Raw genomic sequence first — 22,334 nt, 5'->3', positions numbered from 1 at the left:
GAGACGCAAGAGAGAGGAGATGGGGATATATGTATATGTATAGCTGATTCACTTTGTTATAAAGCAGAAAGTAACACAGCACTGTAAAGCAATTTTACTCCAATAAAGATGTTAAAAAAAAAAAAAAGTAGATCTTTTCTGGTAGGTTCTGGCCTTTTTAATTTTTAAAAACTTTTTTTATTTTTATTATTATTATTTTTTGTGGTACGTGGGCCTCTCACTGTTGTGGCCTCTCCTGTTGCGGAGCACAGGCTCCGGACGCACAGGCTCAGCGGCCATGACTCACGGGCCCAGCCGCTCCGCGGCATGTGGGATCTTCCCGGACCGGGGCACGAACCCGTGTCCCCTGCATCGGCAGGCGGACTCTCAACCACTGCACCACCAGGGAAGACCTGGCCTTTTTTTATTGATGGTTGTTCTGAAAATAGTTGCGGTTTTGGTGTGCTCATGAGAAAAAGTGAGCTCAGGGTCTTTCTACTCTGCCATCTTGGTCAATCTCTTGATAAGCTGAATTTTTAATTTGGATGAGATTGCCAGGCTTGCATATATTTAATGACATGCTTTTATACAATTTTTCATTGTCTAATGTAAAGTGGAATTTTAGAATCCTTTAGACTGAATGTTCATTCATTGTAGCTTAATAAAGTTACCACCTTTCTTAATACTTCCTCTAAATTTCTACTTGCCTTTTAATTTTGGGGTACCTAGGGAATTGTTGATCTGAGATAGCAATACCACCCTTCTCAGACATCATGGAAATGCTAATTAAAACCATAATGAGATACTATAACACACCCACCAGACTGCTAAAATTAAAATCCCTGATAATTGCCAAGTGATGGTAAAGATGTGAAGCAACTACAACTCTTACACTCTGCCAGTGGGAATGTAAATTAGCACAACCAGTTTGGGAAAGTAGCAGTACCTACTAAAAGTGAACATATAAGAAACATATAATTAATTGCATATCCAACAGAAATGTGCACATACATGCCCCAAAAGACAAGTATAAGAAAGTAAGAGCCACAAAGTAGCCATGATAAAATAGTATATCACATTGAAAGGTAAGTTACTATTACACATAGAAGTCTCACATAAGTAATATTGAGAACAAGAGGCCACACACAAAAAAACAAGTATTAATACATATTCTATTATTCCATTTATATAAAACTCAGAAAAAGTTGAAATAATTAACAGTATTTGAATTTAGGAAACTTGTTACCTTATGGAGGGTTTGGATTTGTGACTTAGGAAGAAAAAGAGCACCTTCAATTATATTGGTTATGCTCTGTTTCCTAATTTGAATGGTTAATACACATGTTTGTGGATTTTGTGATAATTTATTGAGTTGTTCACTTATTATTTGTGCACTGTTATTAAGCATATTTCAACAAAAATCTTTAATGAATCAATTATATATTATATATGATATATATATATATTATGTCAGATAACATAGATGAGATTAAAATAGAAAAATAAAAATCAGTTAATTATTCCACTAGTGCATATACTTCAAGTCTTTTTTTCTATATGTATATTCATACATGGACACTTACTTAGCACTGATAATTTTTCTGTTAATAGAAATTATCAAAATTGTTTAAGGAAAATAAGAAAATCTGAGTAAACCAAGCTTCTATAGTGTAGAAGCATGAAGCATTAAAAAAAGAAAGAAAAAAAAAAAACTACCAGAGCCAAAATAATCTTTCATATTGATTTACCACTAAATTTTCCTAACTTTAAAAAAGTAGGAAATTCCCACACAATCCAAAAAAAGAATCTCAGATCTTAGCGAGTAAATTCTAGAGTGATAAGAAGTGCTTTTCATTTTTTTTCTTGAGCAAGACTTTTTTCCCTTGTGATTCTTTGATTAGGGCTTCTTTTTTATTTATTCTTTTTCTCTTTTTTCATGAATAATTACCTATATATTTGATTTGTTTGCCCTATTGGTCATTTTTTTCTCTCATAATTTTCATCATTGTCCTTGCCTGCTGCATTCTACAATGAGAAGGCGCCTTCAATCTGCTTTCCACAAATCCGATTATATTAGCTGTTGCCTTCAAAGGCAGATTTAATTCTTCTATTACATTTTCTGTTTCCTTTCGATCCTTTGCATTTCAACTTTTTCAATCTTAATGCCTTATATTTCTAAGTTAATCGATGAATGTGTTAAGGCTAAAAAACAACTTTCTAAGATATTTTTCTGTGTTTTGTATTAACTCATTGACCTACATATGATTTACCTCTGAGACTTTCCTTTCCCATGTCAAAGTAATCATTATCCAGATCCTGTTTGACTTTGATTGTGTTGTTGCTATTGTTTGCTTCTAGATTTGAGAATGTGATAAAATCTAATGAAGGGTGGTATTTTTCAACAGACAAGTCATAAGACTGACCCTTAGCCCTTGGTCCTACTGATAACATGGTTTTTAGTAGAAAGACTCTAAGCTTCACAGTTGAAGAGTAAACTGTGAACAATCTCAGGCCTAAATTCCAATTGGTATCGGACATTCAAATAAAAGACGTCTGCTAGAATGTTGGTGGACCACCTTCTCTCCACACTCTGTGGTTCTGTGATGATATGATAGAGTTTAACAACACACACACACACACACACACACACACACACACACACACACACACACTACTATCGTCACCTATAGGGACTATCTTTCTCCTTGGTTACAATGTATTTCCCTAAGACCTTCCTTTCTAGCCTTTTCAGAGGGAGCAGGAAAGATAATCCTCAAATGGATATTGATATAAAGGCATTGATTGAAGGGAGGTACCAATGGCTGCTTAGCTTTCTGAGTCATACAAATCTTGAATCTCTGAATCAGCGGGCAGAAAGTAAGTGAGGAACACAGAGTCTCTCTATATTATTTAAGGCCATGGGTTTGTTCTACTCCAGACTGTGAATTTCAATTTAGCAATGTGGAGTCTTCCCAGAAGCTAATAATAGATTGGCTGAAAGTCTCAGTTTTGAATTTTGTCATAAATTTTCATCTTTCTCTATGCCCTTATAGTCATTTTAAGCTGCATCAAGCACAGTTAAGATGGTAGAACTTCCAAAAAACAACTATTTCTGACATCGTAAACTAGGATTAAAAAACCATCCCACCAGCCTCATTTGGAGGAAAATTCAATCTTCCTCTAATATTTACTCACAACCAAAAGTCACTCCTGAACATCTGTGCCATATGACTTTGACACTGATGGCAAAATAGTCATTAATAACATAGCACATGTAAATATTTGGATCCATTTCAGTAGAACTGAGAAAGCCACAAAACTGTCTTACAAAGTGACTTTTCATTGCTGACTCAGTGTTCATTTTACTTTGCCCCCAAAGTGCTGTAATTTTCTTTGGTATTTTTTGAAATAAACGAGTTACATTTATTTTCAGGCTTTTTCAGTATAGTGGGGAGATGAGTTCATTTTCATTTCATAGCTGGTCAAGACCCACTTTTATCTCTTAGAATTATACAAGGTCTATACACTGCTCAGGAAATGACAAAGCCCAGCCTTCTAAACACAATTTAACTTCTCTTTTCAAAGGATAAACATAATGAAAAAAGAAGAGGGAGAAAAAAACGTATCATGAGAAAATCAGCAATATATCACACATCAAAATTTTAAAGTCTTGGTTTCGTTTTTTTTTTTTTGCGGTACGCGGGCCTCTCACCGCCGGGGCCCCTCCCGCCGCGAAGCACAGGCTCCAGACGCGCAGGCTCAGCGGCCGTGGCTCACAGGCCCAGCCGCCCCGCAGCACGTGGGATCCTCCCGGACCAGGGCACGAACCCACGTCCCCTGCATCGGCAGGCGGACTCTCAACCACTGCGCCACCAGGGAAGCCCTAAAGTCTTGGTTTCTTATAAATAAATTTAAAATAAATCATTCCTATAAACTTTCAACTTTTTTTTCACTTTTTTTCATGTCAATTCTTTCATATAGCTCTTTTAAGATGTTTTATCATTGTCAGTTTTCTTGCAACGGTTGCATGTGAACAATTTGGAATTTGATCTTTTTGTCTCTTAGATTATAAAACAGGCTTCTGGCTGTATGTTGAGGCAGTATGGAGCAATATAAAAAGACCTGGGCTAGAAGATGGAAGGTCTAGGATTGATTTGCCTCATATTAGCTCTACTGATGCTATGATTTACTGTCTGGTTTACAGGCTAGTGTCAGTCTGCACATGCTAATTGGTCTGCACCATGAGGAGTATGGAAATGGAGAATAAGCATTAGAAACTTTTATAGACATTTATTAGGGTGATTATATATCTGTAAGATAATGACAATAATAAATATGTGGACTTGTATATTTTGTGTCTACCTTTTAATCGTTTCATTTCTCTAGCAATTAACTTTTAGCAATTTTATAAAAGCATTCAGTCTGTAATGGATTAAAATGAATTAACAGTAAACTGACCCTTAACCACAGGGTCTGAGAAGCACTGAGCTATATCCAGTAGATCAGTTAACCTGTTGGGACCTCAATTTCTCCATCTGTAAAGATATGAGCAATGGTCCCTACTTTGTCTTTCATAGAGATTATGTGAATACTAAACAAAATTACTTATTCATAAATTATTTGTAAGCTATAAGACTTCATATAAGTATATGGTTGTTATAGTCTAAGTAAAAATCGTTTGGGAAATAGCATGGCAGCTCAGCTAAAAGAAGGTTGGCATTTATTAGATACCCAATAAATGTTTGTTGGCTTTATGAGTAAATACAAGAACAGAAACTCTGGCATCAGACAGAACTGCATTCTAACAATTGTCTCAGGGAGCAATTTGTGACTTAAGGCATGCCACATATCTTTTAATAGCACTGTTTCTCCATCTGTAAAATGAGAATATTAATAGCTTCTATCTTTAAAGGTTGTTGTGAGTATTCAATAAAATAATGCAGTAAAGTATTTAGTACTTGGCACGTGGAATGTATTCAATAAATATTAGTCATAACATTTAGCTTTTAGCTTTTTCTTTGCTAAGGAAATGTTCGGTTGTTCATATGCAATTTCTTACTTAATTCTTAGGAAAATATAACTAGGTAACTACCATAATCTCCATTTTTAAATTAGGAAAGTATGAATGAAAGAATTAAGCAACTTCACAAAGTCACATAGCTACTTTAAATCCCTGTCTGTCTATAGCAGAATTGGAGACTTTTTCCACCTAATACCACCTCCCTAAGGTATTCTAAGTAATGAGAATACATTTTATAGGCTACAGTTTAGAAACATTCTCATTTTTATTTATAAGCTATGAAGATTTTTTGTGTGAGAAACAGCATCAACAGATTTAATAACGCATAAAAGAGATACCCATGAATCATCTTTTCACTTACCAATTTGACTTGTTGGTATCCTCATGCTGGTGGTGGCCACTTTCAGTGTTCTGCTCTGAACCTCTTCTCATAACCCTATTTGACTGCTGCCAAAAAAATGTAAAAAGAAAAATGATATTTACTTCTAGAAGAATTTCCATATATTAATGACCAGAACAATAATAATTCAAATTTACATAGCATGATTTATAAAGCTTTAAAAGAAACAAAATAGGGATTAAACTTCTTCACATGTTTGGGGTTTTGCATCTTGAAAGCAAGTATATTGTCATGTTTTATCTTGGAATTCTCAGAACATGACAAAGTATCTATCACCTAGGGACTCATTAAATTCTTTCTTTTTTGTTGTTAAACAGATGAAAGAATGAAACTCATGTTCAAATACATTCATATATTTGAAGATTTTCAATCTTCCACTCTGGAAGGCAAAATGGTATTTTGTTATAATGTAGCTGTTTGCAGAGAAGAAGAAAATAAATCTGAAGGAGAAAATATTTTTGCCGTGCCAATAAACCTGACATTTAAAGGTTAAAATTGACAATGAAGTCGACATGCAAGACACAGATTATTCCTTGTAGCTTCAGTATTTAAAAATTATTGGATGAACCTGAAAATCTATTATCAAAAATAATTATTATCTATTTATACAGGAAAATTTAAATTCGATGAATTCAAAGTTTGAATTTACTTTTGGAGTAACTGTAAAGTTGAAAAAGGGAAATAAAATACTCTTTTTAGAATTAGAATGTGTTTTCCATTGTCCTAACGACTCTTCTTATGCTACTTCCCAACTCTACTCAACCCTCTGCAATCCATAAAAAGAGAGAAGGATAAAGGAGAGAAAGATAAGTTGACAAAAAACAGTAAATACTATTCTAGGATAGAATATTAACTCAAAAAGGTGTAATGAGGTGAAATGCTTTCTTAAAATAATTAATGTCAATCGCTTTCCTTCACACATCATACTTTTATACCAGATTGCCTCTTTGACATTGCCACTTGTGTGACCAATAATAATAGTCATATCATATCATAATAGTGATTATTATTTTGTTGCTTACAATGTATCAGGAACTGTTCTTATCATTTTAGAGGAAATATCTAACTTAATATTTACAATAGCCCTATAAGATAGGTATTATTAACCTCCCTCTTTTTTAAAGAGGAGAACACCAAGTCTCACTTTTAGTAAATTATTAAACCACCACTACTAATAACCAATAAAGTAGGATTTGAACCTTTTCCAGAACCTATTCTGTTAATTGCCAAGGTATCTACTACCTTCCAAACTTAATCCAAACTAGAACTCTTGATTTTCCTGATGTACCTACCTAGGTCTTCCCCCACTGCTTAGGAAATTGAGACATCTGCTTTGTACTCAAGCCAGAAACATAGGGATCCTCCTTAATAAATTCCTTTCCCATGATAATTATGCACCCTAAATACAGCTAAATCCATACAGCTCTCTTCTTTCATCAGCTGAAGCCACCATCATCTGTTACCTAGAGGACAGCAAAAGCTTTCTACCTATTCTCACTGATCCTCCTCTTGACCCATTCTATAATCCATTGTTTATACTCTGGCCAGGGTAGACTTTTGATAGCATTATTCATCATTTTACTACTCTGCTTAAAATTCTTCATTGGCTTTCTATTGCACTGATTGAAATCCAATTTTCTTATTGTTACCTACAAGCCCTGACACGAACTGACTACAGGCTACCTCTCAAATATTACCTTACACAGTTCTCCTTCACTTTTTATTGGGCTCTCACATACTCTTCTACTAATAAGCCATGGTCTTCAGCACCTAAGGACATTATTTTTCAGGAAATCAAGCGTAGAATGCTCTGCAACTGGATCCTTTTCATGCCTCAAGTTCAAAAGCCACTTTCTCAAAGAGGTTTATCCCACTTGATAAACCCCAAAGTAGTTTTTTTTTTTTTTTTTTTTTTGTGGTACGCAGGCCTCTCACTGTGGGGCACGATCCCGTGTCCCCTGCATCGGCAGGCAGACTCTCACCCACTGTGCCACCAGGGAAGCCCCCCCAAAGTAGTTTTGATGATAAACCCCAAAGTGGGTTTGGGGTATCAAGTGACACTTGATATCACAAAGTGTCTTCATTCCCATCACAACCTATAATCATAATTTAAATTTATTTGTCTATTATCTCTCTTCTTCACTGGATGTGGGATTCATGTGAACAGGAATCTAGCTACTAATAAGTAGCTCCTAAATATTTCTGATTAATAAATGTATGGATGAATGAATAATACTGTTAAAGTATATTCAAACTAATTATTCTTCCTTATATTTATTCATTCCCAAAAGGAAGAAATCTTGCATTTAAAGAAACAGGAAATACAAAACCATAGAAAAAATGATTTTCCTCATACTCATTCATGTATATATGCTTGCTCTTTTTAGATATTAAAACAATTTCTATTATGAAAAATAGATTTATTTATATATTTTTTCTTAACAAGAATCATACTGAAGACCACAAATGTATCCATTAGTTATTTTCTGAAAGGTTCCCAACTGGAACTCTCTCAGTGTGGCATTCTGTGGGGAATACTGATATTACATATACTATTAATTTTGGATTTGAGCATAAATTTTATAAGTATGCACAGGCCAGGGTTAAATATTTAGAGACTTGTAAATTATTTGTGTCCTATCTGTAGCTCTGATCAAAAACAAGCCAAAAAGAGAAACCAGTAACTCTCAAACAGCACTGAAGTAAGCTTGTACACAATGAGGCACTAATATTATTACAGGGCATACACTTTGGTTTTATTCACACAAAACATGACATATAAAGATTTTATTGGTTTCACTAGCAGAGTATTTTTCTATCTGAATCATTCTGCTAAAATACATAAACCCAATAAGCTTTCTTTCTGTATTATTATTATTATCATTATCAATATTATTATTATGTTTTGAAACATTGCTTTTCAAATTTAAAGTGAATATGAGTTACATGGTATCTATATGCACATTAATCAAACCTCAGATTTTTGATTTGGTGGGTCTAGGGCAAGACTCACGAGTCGGTTTTTTTTTTTTGCGGTACGCGGGCCTCTCACTGTTGTGGCCTCTCCCGCCGCGGAGCACAGGCTCCAGACGCGCAGGTTCAGAGGCCATGGCTCACGGACCCAGCCGCTCCGCGTCATGTGGGATCCTCCCGGACCAGGGCACGAACCCGTGTCCCCTGCATCGGCAGGCGGACTCTCAACCACTGCGCCACCAGGGAAGCTCACAAGTCTGTATTTATCACAGGCTTAGGTTATGCTGATGGTGCTGATCTACTGACCACATATTGGGTATCAAGAATTCAGATTATAGTTCCAGATGATTCAAAATTCATATTGTGTGCGTGTGTGTGTGTGCTTTCCATGTGCAAAAATATTATAACTATAACTAATAGAGGGTTTTAAACTTACATTTCCCTTTTTCAAAAAAGTGCCATTACTGTGAGATCAACAATACTAAGTAAGCATTTAGCAAACCTTACCTACTTCTACTCTTATTTTTTTTTGTAATTTACCAATAATTATGAATAAAGATTTCCCTTGCTTTGAAAATAAGTGTTTATCTTGATGTCACCTAGTGTAGACTCCCTTGAATTTAACAATACATAACAAAATAAATAAAATAGTGACTTTTTGTCACTGGCTAATAGGATTTTAGGTAACTTTTGCTTTCTTCCTCACTTTTTTCTATATTTCCAATGACTTTTACCTTACAGATTTTAACTACCATTTGTTAAGTCCTACAACACCATGCTAAGTATGTGTGTTTATGTAATTTCATATAAAAATGTGATATCTCATTTAATTAATAAATTTATCCATTAATGTTAATAATAATAGTTATAGTTTTTAGGTATTTACTAATGGTCACATACTATATTAATGTTTTGCATGTATTAATTCATATAATCCTCATTAAAAAATAATCTATTAATATGTTGAGTTTTTGAGGCAGATAAATTAATTCAAGATTATATGGCCTAAAAGTGGCAAAACTGAGATTCAAATTTAAGTATGTTATACCTTATTTTTATAATAAGGTGAAAATTAATATTTTTTGAAGAATCAATTAAATATCTTCCTTAATGGAAAATATTTCAGGCAGCCAATAATATTGCAAGAGAAAACATAGGACTCAACCTTTATATTACATGCTTTACTAAAAGAATATATGTTAAAATAAGAACTATGTGCAGGAGCACAGGAAAAGTCATTATAAACTTTACAGAATACTGATTCTAGTCCTTATTTCCAAAACTTAGCAAAAGATTATTTCATTGCTAAATATTACTTTATTACCGATGATGACCTTTCTGAAAGCATGAGTTTTATCACTGTTGAAAGGATGGAAGAAAAATAACTAGATATTGAAAGAAATAAATTTTTAACAGTTGTGCACCAATATAATAAGGATATGCTTATTTCTGACCTTTTTAGCTAATTTCCAAATAGCAATATATTTCATAAGCATGTCTCCAAATTCCATTAAAGAAACAGACACCATTGGTTATACCTACAATCACCATTTCTCTCATTATGAGTGCCATTACTGAAGCATGTCTTACCTATTGGAATCATATACCTACACACACACAGGCGCGCACACACACACACACACACACACACACACACATATCCATATAAGGGAATTTTGGGGGATTATGACTATTGCATTTTGGGAAAACTTTAATAGGAGCACTTCCAAAACAGAATTTCAACCCTAATAATAAATTATTCTCATCTAGTTTGATAGATTATGTACTGCTATGATTTCATGTGAGGTTCACTTAAATTTCCAAAGAGTTGATATTATAATCGTTGTAGGTTATAATGGTTGCACTTAGATTCAACGCCAAATCAAAAACTTCTAAACACAGAAAAGGCATAGCTTCTGTCCAATACATTAATATGGCCCCTTTCTAAAGGAAGTTTAACAAGAACTGGCCAGTTTTCATTTTCTTCACTACTTCTGAGAGCCAACCTCTCATCTTCTTTGCCTGCATCTTCAAATGCTTTCTTCAACTTCTTTGTAAAGAAGCATGTAAATGCCTCCGTAATATAAAGCATCTCGTTTCTGATTATGTTCCCAAATCAATCATTCAGAAGTTATTCTTTTTGAAAGTAGTTGTGGAATTGTTCAGGAAATTCCTGGTGCAAGACCCAAGTATAGGGGTAAAAATGACAATAGTTTAGATAAATTTCAGACAGGAGCAAAGAAGAAAAACACATTGTATATAGAAGTGTATACTTGGGGTGGGGTGGGTCAAAACTGAAGGAGAAAGTATTGCTAGGAGGAAGAATCTGAGAATTTTAATACCCCTGGGTTCATATTAAGGTATTTGACCACTTCCTAACTGGCTTCTTAGATTTCAGCCTCTTTTCTATTCACTGCTCCTAAAATGCTTCCATGCTTTCCATCCAGTATTCTTACATTAGTTTAATTTTATTTATTTATTTTTTAATATCCAAACTCCTATGTCAGGCCTTGACGTTCTTCTATAATCTAAAATTTGAAAGAGGGTAGATGGACTTTCCTGAAGAAAGAAAGGATATTGCTACCTCGCCTCTATTACTGCACCCGATTCTTAGCTGAGTGAACTGCCTGGACAATGGTCTTGGCCCTTTTTCCTAAACCAAGTCCTTCACCAATTTCACCAGATTGAATTCTCTAAATCAAAGCTAGAAACTTATCAATCCTTTTTCAAAACATTTCTAAGGCTTCCCTTTCTCTACAGAATAAAGCGGGAGAATGAAGCCAATTTCTAACTCCTTAGTCTGGGCCTGAAGACTTCAACTGTCTTTAATTCACCTTTTCAGACTCATTTCTGCAAATGCATAATGCAGATGTGCATTGCAAACTGCAAAGATCTTCATCACTGTGAGTAATTTCATTCTTAAAGTAAATCTGTGAAGTGAGACTACTGAAACACAGAGATGTTGTAACTACCCTAAGTCTTTAGTTAAGCTAAAAAATAGTGGAAACCAGGGTTGAATCTTCTACCTTGAGTCCACAGCCACAAACAACTTCTCTGTCATCCAAACTGCATCATTAACCACTTTTTGGAATACTTTATTTTCCTTTCTCTAAATACAGACTTATGTCTTTTTTAACCTGAAAAGATAATGAAGTGTGGACTGAGAGTGCAGGCCCATCAGAGGTTATAAAGATCATTTAAGCACAGTTTAAGAAAGATTTTTACCTAGCTTATGGAGCTCTGCCAAGATAATTCTCTCATCTGGTGGTAGCTTCCTAAATTACAGATACATTATATACGAAGAATTAACCAGCTTCCAATATTGGCTTTGCGTTTCAAAACCTAAGAGTTGCCAAGTATCCAAATCTCCTTTGAGCTACACAAGTTTAGGACAGGTAGATTCATTTAATATAAAACAACTTTTCTTAGAATTAATATTGTTTCTCCTTAAACCTATCATCATCATTTACCCACTACCATAGAGAACCTTACTGCTATTCCTATTTCCAAAGCAATGGACTAACTGTTGATAGAGTGTTTTTATGTGTACTGAAGGCATTTTGGAAATAGCTCTCAGATCAAACTAAATGAGTTCCAGTATAAATAAAGAACCTGAGACATTGCAGATGGCACTCAGCAAGATATTGGTGTGACAGCTAGAAAGATGCAGCGTGACCCTCTGTAACTGATGTTTTGTATTGAGTGCAGGGTCTAATAAAATGAGTTCCAACATGAACTTGTGTGGTCAATGAAATCTGTATTAAACCTAAATATGCGCTTTGACTGCTGCTTTAGTGAAATTAAAAAAAAAGATAAAAGACAAACTATAACTAGAATGGTAGTTTGAGTCACATTCAAACCTCAACATAACTGTTAAATATGTACTTTCCATTCTAATGAAGGTGAGAAGTGAAAGAATATTCCTATCATACATGTTGCCTCACAGCGAACATTATTTCAGCTACAATGAAACATGACTTTATTTTAAAACCTCTGGCACATTTTACAGTTTGATCCATTTTCTAACACTTTCAAAGCTGTAGTTCATTAAATTACACTTGTTTTATATAAGCCACTCAATATCTACTGTTGATCTACAAAGATTTATTTTAAATACATTCTACTTCCTTCATGTAGATCAATACAGACAGCCTCCTAAAGAGGTATATTGTTTCACCATCGTAGGAAAACCTTCACACACTGGTGAGTTAGGTAGAATTGAAGCGAACACCTCGGGATAACAGGCTACGTTCTATCTACAGCCTGACAATTAATCAGGGGCTCTGGTGTCAGCAGTGGCTTCTAACTGCATCATCTTTCCTAAAATGCTCTTCACCTGTGTCAGGTGAGCGAGAATTGCTGAATGAGGTTTGGTTGTCATCATTTGGTTACAGCTTAGTGACAGATAATCACCCCATCTTGAAGTCGTAAGTAACTCGGGCCATCCAGGCTATCTCCCATTCAATATGGGGATACTGGCTTTTGTTGACAAGGGTCCCCAGTGCAGCTCCAATGGTATGAAAAAGGAGCTGAAACAACAACTCAAACTATTGGATAAGAATGTTTACATGCCGTGGAAACCAGCCTCCTTGTATCTGTCACACATTGGTCCAAATTTTGCCCTCTAGATATTCAGAAAATATAGAATCCTAGTTCCACATGGCAGCTCTTCGAATAATTGAAGGAAGTTATCATTGCCCTGCAGGGACATGGAGCATCTTTCCGACTCAACATCATCACTTTCCTGAACATAAAATGACAGATACATTCCTCACATGACATGTTTCCAGACATTTCACCAGTCTGGTCACTTTCTTTTGGATGCACTTCCATTTGTCAATGTCTCCTTTTAAAATATCTTGAACATCCTATGACTTTTCTGAAGCTTCTAGCAGAAACGGAACGCCCAGAGAATACTGGGAAATTTCTCTCATCTGTGAAGAGTGATGAGACCTAAACTTAAAGAAAACTTCCACTTCACAAAAGTAGACAAAGAACTAACCGTTAGAATATTAATGGATCAAAAATTCAACTCTAAGCTTAGTGGTGTTGCAGAGTAGTATCTGAGAGAATGTTGTCTGTAGTGTTTTGTTTACAACCCACAGGCAACACTCAGTTGTCTATATTGTCTGCTAAACCTCCAAAATTTTGGACTCTTTGTCAGAGAAAGGACCTGGGTCATGACTCTCCTTAGCCAGCTAAGTAACCTCAGGCAAGTCACTAACATACATGGTTTTCAGTTTCTTCAGTACTGTAATAGTGATTTTTGTCTGTCAATTTGACTAGATCACGAGGTGCCCAGATGTTTGGCTAACCATTATTTTTAGGTGTGTCTGTGAGGGTATTTCTGGTGAAATTAGCATTTGAATTGGTGGACCTAGTAAAGTGGTTTGCCTTCTTTGATGCAAGTGGACATCACCATATCTGTTGAGGGCCTGAATAGAAAAAAAAAGTTGGAGAAAGAATTCAGCCCTTTCTGCCTAATTGCTTGAGATGGGACATAGATCTTTCCCTACCCTTGACACTCCTGGCTTTCAGGCCTTCAGACCCAGACTGAATTACACCACTGGTTTTCTTTGGTCTCCCAGCTTGCGGAAACCAGCTCTTGAGACTTCTAGCTGCCATAATTGTATGAAACAATTCCTTGTAATAAATCTCTCTCTCTCTCTCTCTGTCTATATGTATATATATATATATATATATATCTTATTGGTTCTGTTTCTCTAGAGAACCCTAATACAATCATCAAATGAACTAGTTATCTCTAAGATTCTATGTAAACTATAATTTGTCCTGGTGAGAGATTTCAATGTTTCAAAACTTCTTGTTTGTCAGGAGTCATGTCTTTGTTTATAATTTAGCCCAGCTGTAAATAGTTTCATCTTCCATAAGATCTGAGAAAATGTTTTGCCAGTTCCGCCGTATTACTATTTACATATTCATTTGTTGTTTCACCTAGCAACTTACCTTTGTGGGTACGTGAGCATATCACAGTGCTTGACAATATGGATGGTACAAAGGAATATAATTGCAGCTCTTTCCCTTGAAGAACTTACAGTCTAGTTACTACATTTAAAGATACTACATTTAGGGCTTCCCTGGTGGCGCAGTGGTTGGGAGTCCGCCTGCCGATGCAGGGGACACGGGTTCGTGCCCCGGTCCAGGAAGATCTCACATGCCGCGGAGCGGCTGGGCCCGTGAGCCATGGCCGCTGAGCCTGCGCATCTGGAGCCTGTGCTCTGCAACGGGAGAGGCCACAACAGTGAGAGGCCCGCGTACCACACACACACAAAAAAAACCAAAACAAACAAACAAAAAGATACTACATTTAAAGCAGTAAAAATATGAGTGTCAAATGTTGATGACAATAAACAATAATGGAATTCAGAGGACAGAAGGATCAACAGGGCCTAATAAGATGGAAAGGCCTTCATGAAGGAGATGGAAGGAGACAGGGCAGTTGATGAGCTGGGAGAAAGGAGTATCTACAAACTAGTCAGAGTGATCAAGCTTTTAAAGAGCCCTCCATTGATCTAGAAATTATGCAGCAACTGCACACAATAACTCTGAAACACAGAATCACTGGATAAGGATCCAAATATAAACAGAGGATCTTAGCAGCTCCTGGTGCACACAACATCCCACCCTGCTTAGTTAACAAGATATAACAATCAACCGTGAGGTTTTACAATTCCAATGGGGTGTGTGCAGTGTCATAAGTAAAAATATCAGAAGACGTGAAAACAAGAGGGCACCTGATATCTACTTTTGGGGTTTGACATACATATGTACATGTGCGTGCGTGTGTGTACTCAGGAGATATATATTTAAAAATAAATGAACTTGTTGTCAACTGGTTTTGGAGGGGGTGATTCTAAAATCTCGGCTACTGCTTTTTGTTTTTGGCACCCTCTCCAACTGGTGAAACAGACATTTCATGACTTTAATCATGGGGCCAAGTGACACAGCTCTTAATGATCAATTTTGTGATAGGAGCAAAGGCACGAGCCTTCAGAATCAATTCCAGTGTGTCTGGACAGACATCAATTTAAGGATACCCTTCTGATGCCTGATTAGGGATCCAGCAGAATTGAACTGTTGGGTCTTGTTGCTAACTTCTTCCAACAATCTCCTTGAAGGTAGCACTAGTTGTTCTTCAGCCCAATCATTTTCTTGATGAAAACAGGCACAGTGGAGACAAGTAAAAGATTCTGTGCACCAATTTCTTACACTCAAGCATATGTAGACCCATTATCAGAATGAAAGTGTCTGGAAATTATTGTGTCACAACTGGCTGATGCAAAGTAATAGGTGCTCAGTAATTACTTACCAAGTAATTGAGTTTCATAAAAACTAGGATTGCTTTGTGTCACTTGGAGAAAAGATACATTTATCACAATCAAGAAATTATCCCTGGAAACTTCCTCCACCCCTTTCTCTCCCCCAAAGAAAATACATATAGATACATAGGCGTGCATGTGCCTTCTCATGTGTACACATGTGTGTGTGTCGTATTGTTTCCTGTTACCTAGATTTCTGTTTTCAAAGGGTATTCCCTCATGCAAGGAAAGATTTTCTCCTTTTATACTGAACAGTGTGCTGGTGATACAAGGCCTCCAACCAAATACTCCTTTAACCTCACAAAGATATCTTGTGCTGACTCTCCTTTAACTCATGAAACCAACACCAAGTTCCAAGGAACAAAACGCTTAGTGGAATTTTTAAAAGAATAAAAATAATAATATAAAATCATAATCAGTGGGCTGGAGACAGAGTTTATAGTCATTCCCTGAGGAGTTGAAATATAAAGCCAGACTCCCTTTTGGAAGATGCTAATATTCTGGGTACTGAGGGTACAGACTTAGTTGAGACATACAGAGAAACAATTCAACATGCTCAGTGCCAAGCAGAGGAGGCAGGAGCAGTTCCAGAGGAAGGTGACGTCGAGTCAGTGTAATAGGAAGGTATATGCTGGAAACCTATACCTTCCTATTGGAAGAAAGCCCAGACAAAGTTAAAGTTGCTCACTAACCCAGCAGACGTTATCGTGGAGACAGACACTGGTCCCTTTGTTGCAGGGAACTAGCTTTGTTTCATCCTCTGTGCCTTTCCAGAAGGAGGCTATCTTCTAAGAGTACATAGAACGTTGGAATCTTTTGATAATTTTTTTTTTTTGTATGTTCCTTCCACCACTGCAATTTGGGCGAATACATTATAGTATTTCTGGAATACAGGTAATGTGTTTTAGCATAAGTTGATCCTATTTCAACAAGCCTTATATGATTATTTTAGAAGTCACTAAATAGAGTTTGGGTCATATGCATGATAATTCTTAAACTGAAATTTTTCAGGAAATTTGTCTAAACGGATTTGAAAGCCAAACTTATGAGACCTAATTCAATATAATCAATACTCCCATGAAACACCCTCTGCTCCTCTCAACCCACATAAAATGTGTGGGAAAAAGCAAATTGCCCAGTGGAAGATTGAGTAAAGTGCATACCAACATCCATAATATACCCACCAGAAAGACTAATACAAGCTGCAGCGTAAGTCTTAATCTTCTCCGTCCTGTGACAACTCAAGTCAGGGAGTGCAGTGAGCTGCATTCAGGCTTGATCCTAATTTATTGCTGATGTGGCATAAATGTTAAATACTGCTGCTGCAGTCATTAACCCAAACTCATTAATTATGGAGGGGAATGAAGGAATATTTTTTCAGCTTAATTTACCAAGATGCTCTCAGTCAATAAAGGTTAGCTATTTGATGAGGGTTCTCAGTTATTAATATGACCCATAGTGTATAGATTAAAAAACAACATAAAGCAGAGAAAAAAACCCCCAAAACCAATTACTCCTACTTAACGGCTCCAAAGTATACTCTTAAGTACGGCCCTGCAGACATCGAATTTGTACTTGCACATACTCTTTTCTATCAAACCAAATGAGAGTCAGTTTATTAGGATAAAATTTTTTTCTACCTTTTCCAAGGGGATGGTTTTGAGTAGTGAAAAGCTGCATGGGATGTGAGGATGTGAAGTACAGTCAGTATGGATTCTTAAGGTTCTTGTGGTTTTTTTTAATTTGACAAATGTTTGGGAGTGCCTCTAGAATCTTGAGAAATCATCAAGAAGAGAATTTAAAGATATGTAGTGATATCCAGAATTTCTGGGGAGGGGTTCTGGTAAAAGAACTCTCCCTCTCTAAGCCTTGGTGATCAAGTTCAATGTAAAGATACGGAATATCTGAGTTAAATGTTCTACTTACACTAGTGCATGTTCATGGACTAAAAGGATGAGTAAATTGAAGAATATTTAAAAATTCTAGTTTAAGGGATGGACTATGAACAAAAATTTAGAACTATTTTGAGCACATATTATATTCCTCATTCTGCCATAATTCACCCTTTGATGGCGCTCCTTGCAAAGTATATTGAACAAAGGCATGTCTTCAGTGAAAGGACCAGGAAATAAAAAATAAGTTGCATTTATGTGGTTTTTCAAAGCATTCAACTTAGTTTTAATAATCAGAGTTTTGCCCCATACACATTTCACTAATTTATAGAAAGTTTATGTAAATTATGCAACATCGGTAATAAGAACAGCTAACATCTAAGGTTTTTGAACAAACAAAGCAGACATAACAGACTCTTGGTGGAAGCAGAAGTGCTTGTGTGTGTTAGAGAGTGAGGTCTGGCTGTGCTCAGGGCATTAGCAAGTGTGTTTTACAGAGGAAATGGACAATTAAACTATTCTAGAGAGCATGTTAGAGGGTTACTCGGTCATCCGTTGAGAGTTCCTCTTGTGTCTGGACTCAAAGTTGGTAATGAAGTGGAGTACACTTTTCTCTTTAAAGTTGGTAATAAAGTGGAATATACTTTTCTGTCCTTTGTCTGTTCAGCTCTCTCAAGAATCCCATAGAGAAACAGGGTAACTGGCCCACTATGTTTGGCCATTTTTGGATTGACAGAATTCCTCCCATACCACTAATATTCACAAATAAGGCAAGATAATGAACATTAAGAAAATCAACAAGCAAGGGAGTACTGAATTTAGTCTTCTAACAGCATCAAAGTAGTCAGCAAAGTTCCAGATTGGTACAATGGTGAAAGAGGTATGCTATTTTCAAATCCCATCCCAGTTAGATGGTAAAAGATTCCACATAGCAGACCCAAGGGAACAAGTAACACTCATGTCCCATTATAACGTAAGGGTAAGACAAGCTGACGTTGCAGGAATTTAAGAAAAGAAAACAATACTCAGGCTTAGAAATATTGAGGCAGCTATTCTCAAATACAGACCATAAGCTGCTTCTAACTGGCGGTACAAGAATCAGCTTAAGAGCTTATTAGAAAGCAAATTTTCCATTCTACACTCCAAGAAATTCTGATTAATTAAAGGTGGGTGAATTAGAAATGTGTGTTTTAAAAGCTTCCCAGGTGGGACTTCCCTGGTGGTGCAGTGGTTAAGAATCCACCTGCCAATGCAGAGGACATGGGTTTGAGGCCTGGTCCGGGAAGATCCCACACGCTGTAGAGCAATTAAGCCCATGCGCCACAACTACTGAGCCCATGTGCCGCAACTACTGAAGCCTGTGCTCCGCAAAAAGAGAAGTCACCACAATGAGAAGCCCACGCACCACACAAAGAGTAGCCCCTGCTTGCCACAACTAGAGAACGCCCACTCACAGCAATAGACCCAATGCAGACATAAATAAATAAATAAATTTATAAATTTATGAAAAAATAAAATGTATGTCTTTAAAAAAAAATGTATGTCTTTAAGGACACAAGAGTTCCCTTTTCTAAGGATCCATAGTCCTTAGTTTATAGTCTTTATCCTATCATATTTCCAGGCAACGATCCATACTTCCAGATAGCCAGATAGCCAGAAACGGAATTATCAGAGCAAGAAGGGCAAAGGGCTTCTATTTAATGAGGCATTGCCTTTTTGGTCATGAAGAAGATCCCTCTGTTAGTATTTCCAACTACATTTCTTTCAACATAATGCAACACATGGTCACCTTTCAATGTGAGGGACCCAGGGAAAAATATTATAGCTGACAAACTGCTTCCAAAATCAATATTGGAGTCAAGTGAGGGTGGATATTGGGTAAGCATCCAGCTAAGCATTCCAAAGTCATCTAATGAAGACACAATAATAAATTTTTGGAGCTATATTGGTAAATGTAGTATCTACTCTCCACCCCCTCTCTAAGAATTCCCTAGCTATTTCAAAGTAAAGTTATTAATATAAATAGTTTATATGTGACTTATTTGAAAAATCACTCAACATATATACCACAAATCTATTAAATCCTAAAATTATAAATTCATAGAGCATTCAATTTAGAATGAATATTAATAGATATTTAGGCTAACCTTTTCAGTAGGTGTCTAGTACATGGGAGATATAAAAGTATACATGTATATGACAATGACAGGATAAAAAGAATACTAATCTGTGGGGTAAAGATTAAGGTAAACATTGGGAAATACTCAAGGACCCCAGGACTCATTTTTTTACTCAAAGACTTATGGAGTTTTGTGGGGTTTTTTGATCTTTAAATTTCAGAAAGAAGACCAGCCTACATTAACTTAACCTATATCCACAACGTTTGCGTGTACCTTTCACAAGAAAGTAACCTTTGGTTCATTTATCCATATCCTAAAGAGAAGCTGTTCGTCTCCAACATTTCACAGCTGCTATAATTGTCACCTTTTTTCTAAGTCATAGGGAAAAAATAGGAGGTCAGCTGGAAATGCAGAGGAGGAATTGAGAATGCCATTCCCTAGCCTTGGTGTCAAAGACAGATGGTTTGCCTGTTTTCAAAAGCACTCAGTGTAGAACATGCAGAATTGAGAAGTAGAAAGAAGATCTCAATCAGTCTTACCTGAGGATTTTGAACATCATTTTCACCTCTTATTCTTCAATATGTATATATGGATGTACCTGATAAAGTCCTGGATGATAATAGCTCTTGGGAAAGCCAGCAGTCAATGATCAATATGTTTCCCTTAGCTTTTGCTCATAAAAAGTAAGAGGCAAATTTCTTCTCCTACTGCAATGAGTTCAATTCAAATGCCTGGGAACAATTATCTCTATTTTATTTTGACATTAACAGGTTTAAACAAAGACTTATCATTTACCAGATGAATGACTTTGGGTAAATTACTTAAATTTATTAATCCTGATTTTCTTCAAATGTAAAGTGATGAGTGTACATTTCTGAGAATTAAATGGTATGACATACATACAAGCACCTAGCATAGTATCGATATATGGCCATATTAGTTGTTAAACAAATGGCATTCTTTCACCTCATTCTCACTTGAGGAGCCATCACTTTATGGTCAGGGCATTTCCACAGATGCTTGTAAAAGATCTCTCCCCTACAATCCTATCTCTTTCACGCAACCTTTCTAGACTGGTCAGAGAGTAGTGCATAACTTCCTGTTTGTCCCTACTGGGTGCTTTAGTTGCATAGCCACAGGGGTGACATAAAGTATGTCACCTTCTAGAAACTTCTATTTACTGACAGTAAATGTAAATAATTGCAAACTTGAAGATAAACTGTGATACCAGAGACTTTTCTTGGTATTGCATTTCCCCTTAAGTGGCATATAGTCTCTCCGATTCTAACCACACAGGAGCCATTGCTCTTCTTCCTGTTTTGTTCTTTCATCATCCTCAGTCTTTCAGTTCCAGAATGAAACCCTGAGTAGAGTAATCATGTGGGTGTTTGACTTGGAAGACTACTAGAACTGGAGCTAGGATTGAAGAAGCAGAATTGTGCCTCAGGCAACTCATAGATTGAAGTAAATTTTGGTGCCTCCACACCACAAAAATCCACTATCAACATATCTCACCTTATTAAACATCCTGTCCTCCTTTCTAATTACTGAGCAGATACCCCAATAATCACAACCCACGTTCCTCTATAGATGGAGAAAAATGAATCCCAGACATTTGAGGAAAACCAACGTCAATACTTTTGATTAGAATCCCCAAAGATTAAAGATACTATCATACCCATAAAAACCATTCTTAAACATAATTTCTGAAGAAAATTGAAAAAAAATAATTGCTAAAATTTTCAAAATGAACAAATAGAAGATTAGATACAAAGTGAAGTTAAATTGGTTGAAAGACTGAGGCAAGATGTTTCCTCAGAACTGTACTACAAAATAATAAACAAATAAAAAGTAAAACAGAAGAGTTAACAGCAAGAATGTTTCAACACTCATTTAATAGAATTTTCAGAGGAATATTATAGAGATGATGAGGAGAAAAAATTTTAAATAAAGTAGAAGAAATAAAAGATCCCTAAATTGAACAAAATATGATGACTGCAAATGGAAAGGGGATCACTGGGTACTATGTAGAAAGATAAGAAAAGGAGAAATGTGGCCATATTTCAGAAATAAATTATATAAAGCTACCAAAAAACCCAGGTTATATTCAAAGTAATGAGAATCAGATTACTCTATGATATTTTAGAAGTTGCAGTGGAGGATAGAAGATAGGAAAATATCATTAAAAACCTTGATCCCATAACCAGCAAAATGACATGTAAGTAGTACAGCAAACTAAAGATATTTTATAATATTCTGTTTACCAACAGAAAAATACGTTTTAAGGATATACTCTATCAAAATGAAAAAAAATTACACTCCAGAATGTAGAAATACATAAGATACAAGCAACACTGGTGAGCAAATTTTTCATCATTATACTTGTATAAAAATATACTTGAAACCTCACACACAACTTGTTAGCAATCAGGAACTATTTACTTAGACTAAGGATAAGGCAGGGGCAGGTAAAAGAGAAAGCATTTTGAGTTTTTTGATCTGTTTGAATGTGGATATAGATACTAATCAATTCCAGATGTTGGTAGAAAAATAAAACTTTTCAAAGTTTAGCAAAATCTTAAGAATCATCACCACTGAAGAGTGGAAATA

At 35.9% G+C, this 22,334-nt stretch overlaps 1 protein-coding gene across 5 annotated transcripts in view; it reads right to left on the bottom strand.

Moving 5' to 3' along the window:
- Positions 1 to 22,334, bottom strand: part of LINGO2 (leucine rich repeat and Ig domain containing 2) — a 1,187,073-nt gene that overhangs the window by 508,880 nt on the left and 655,859 nt on the right. For all 5 annotated transcript variants that reach the window (XR_013829114.1, XM_079927035.1, XM_079927036.1 and 2 more), the window contains one exon: positions 5,361 to 5,446. The gene's annotated coding sequence lies outside the window, so the exon portion shown is untranslated. The remainder of the gene's footprint in view (positions 1 to 5,360; positions 5,447 to 22,334) is intronic.

This window comes from Stenella coeruleoalba (genome assembly GCF_951394435.1).
Source record: "Stenella coeruleoalba genome assembly, chromosome: 7".
Lineage (NCBI taxonomy): Eukaryota > Metazoa > Chordata > Mammalia > Artiodactyla > Delphinidae > Stenella > Stenella coeruleoalba.
Note: the sequence above shows the minus strand (reverse complement) of the source record. Positions and strands in the feature narration are given on the sequence as shown.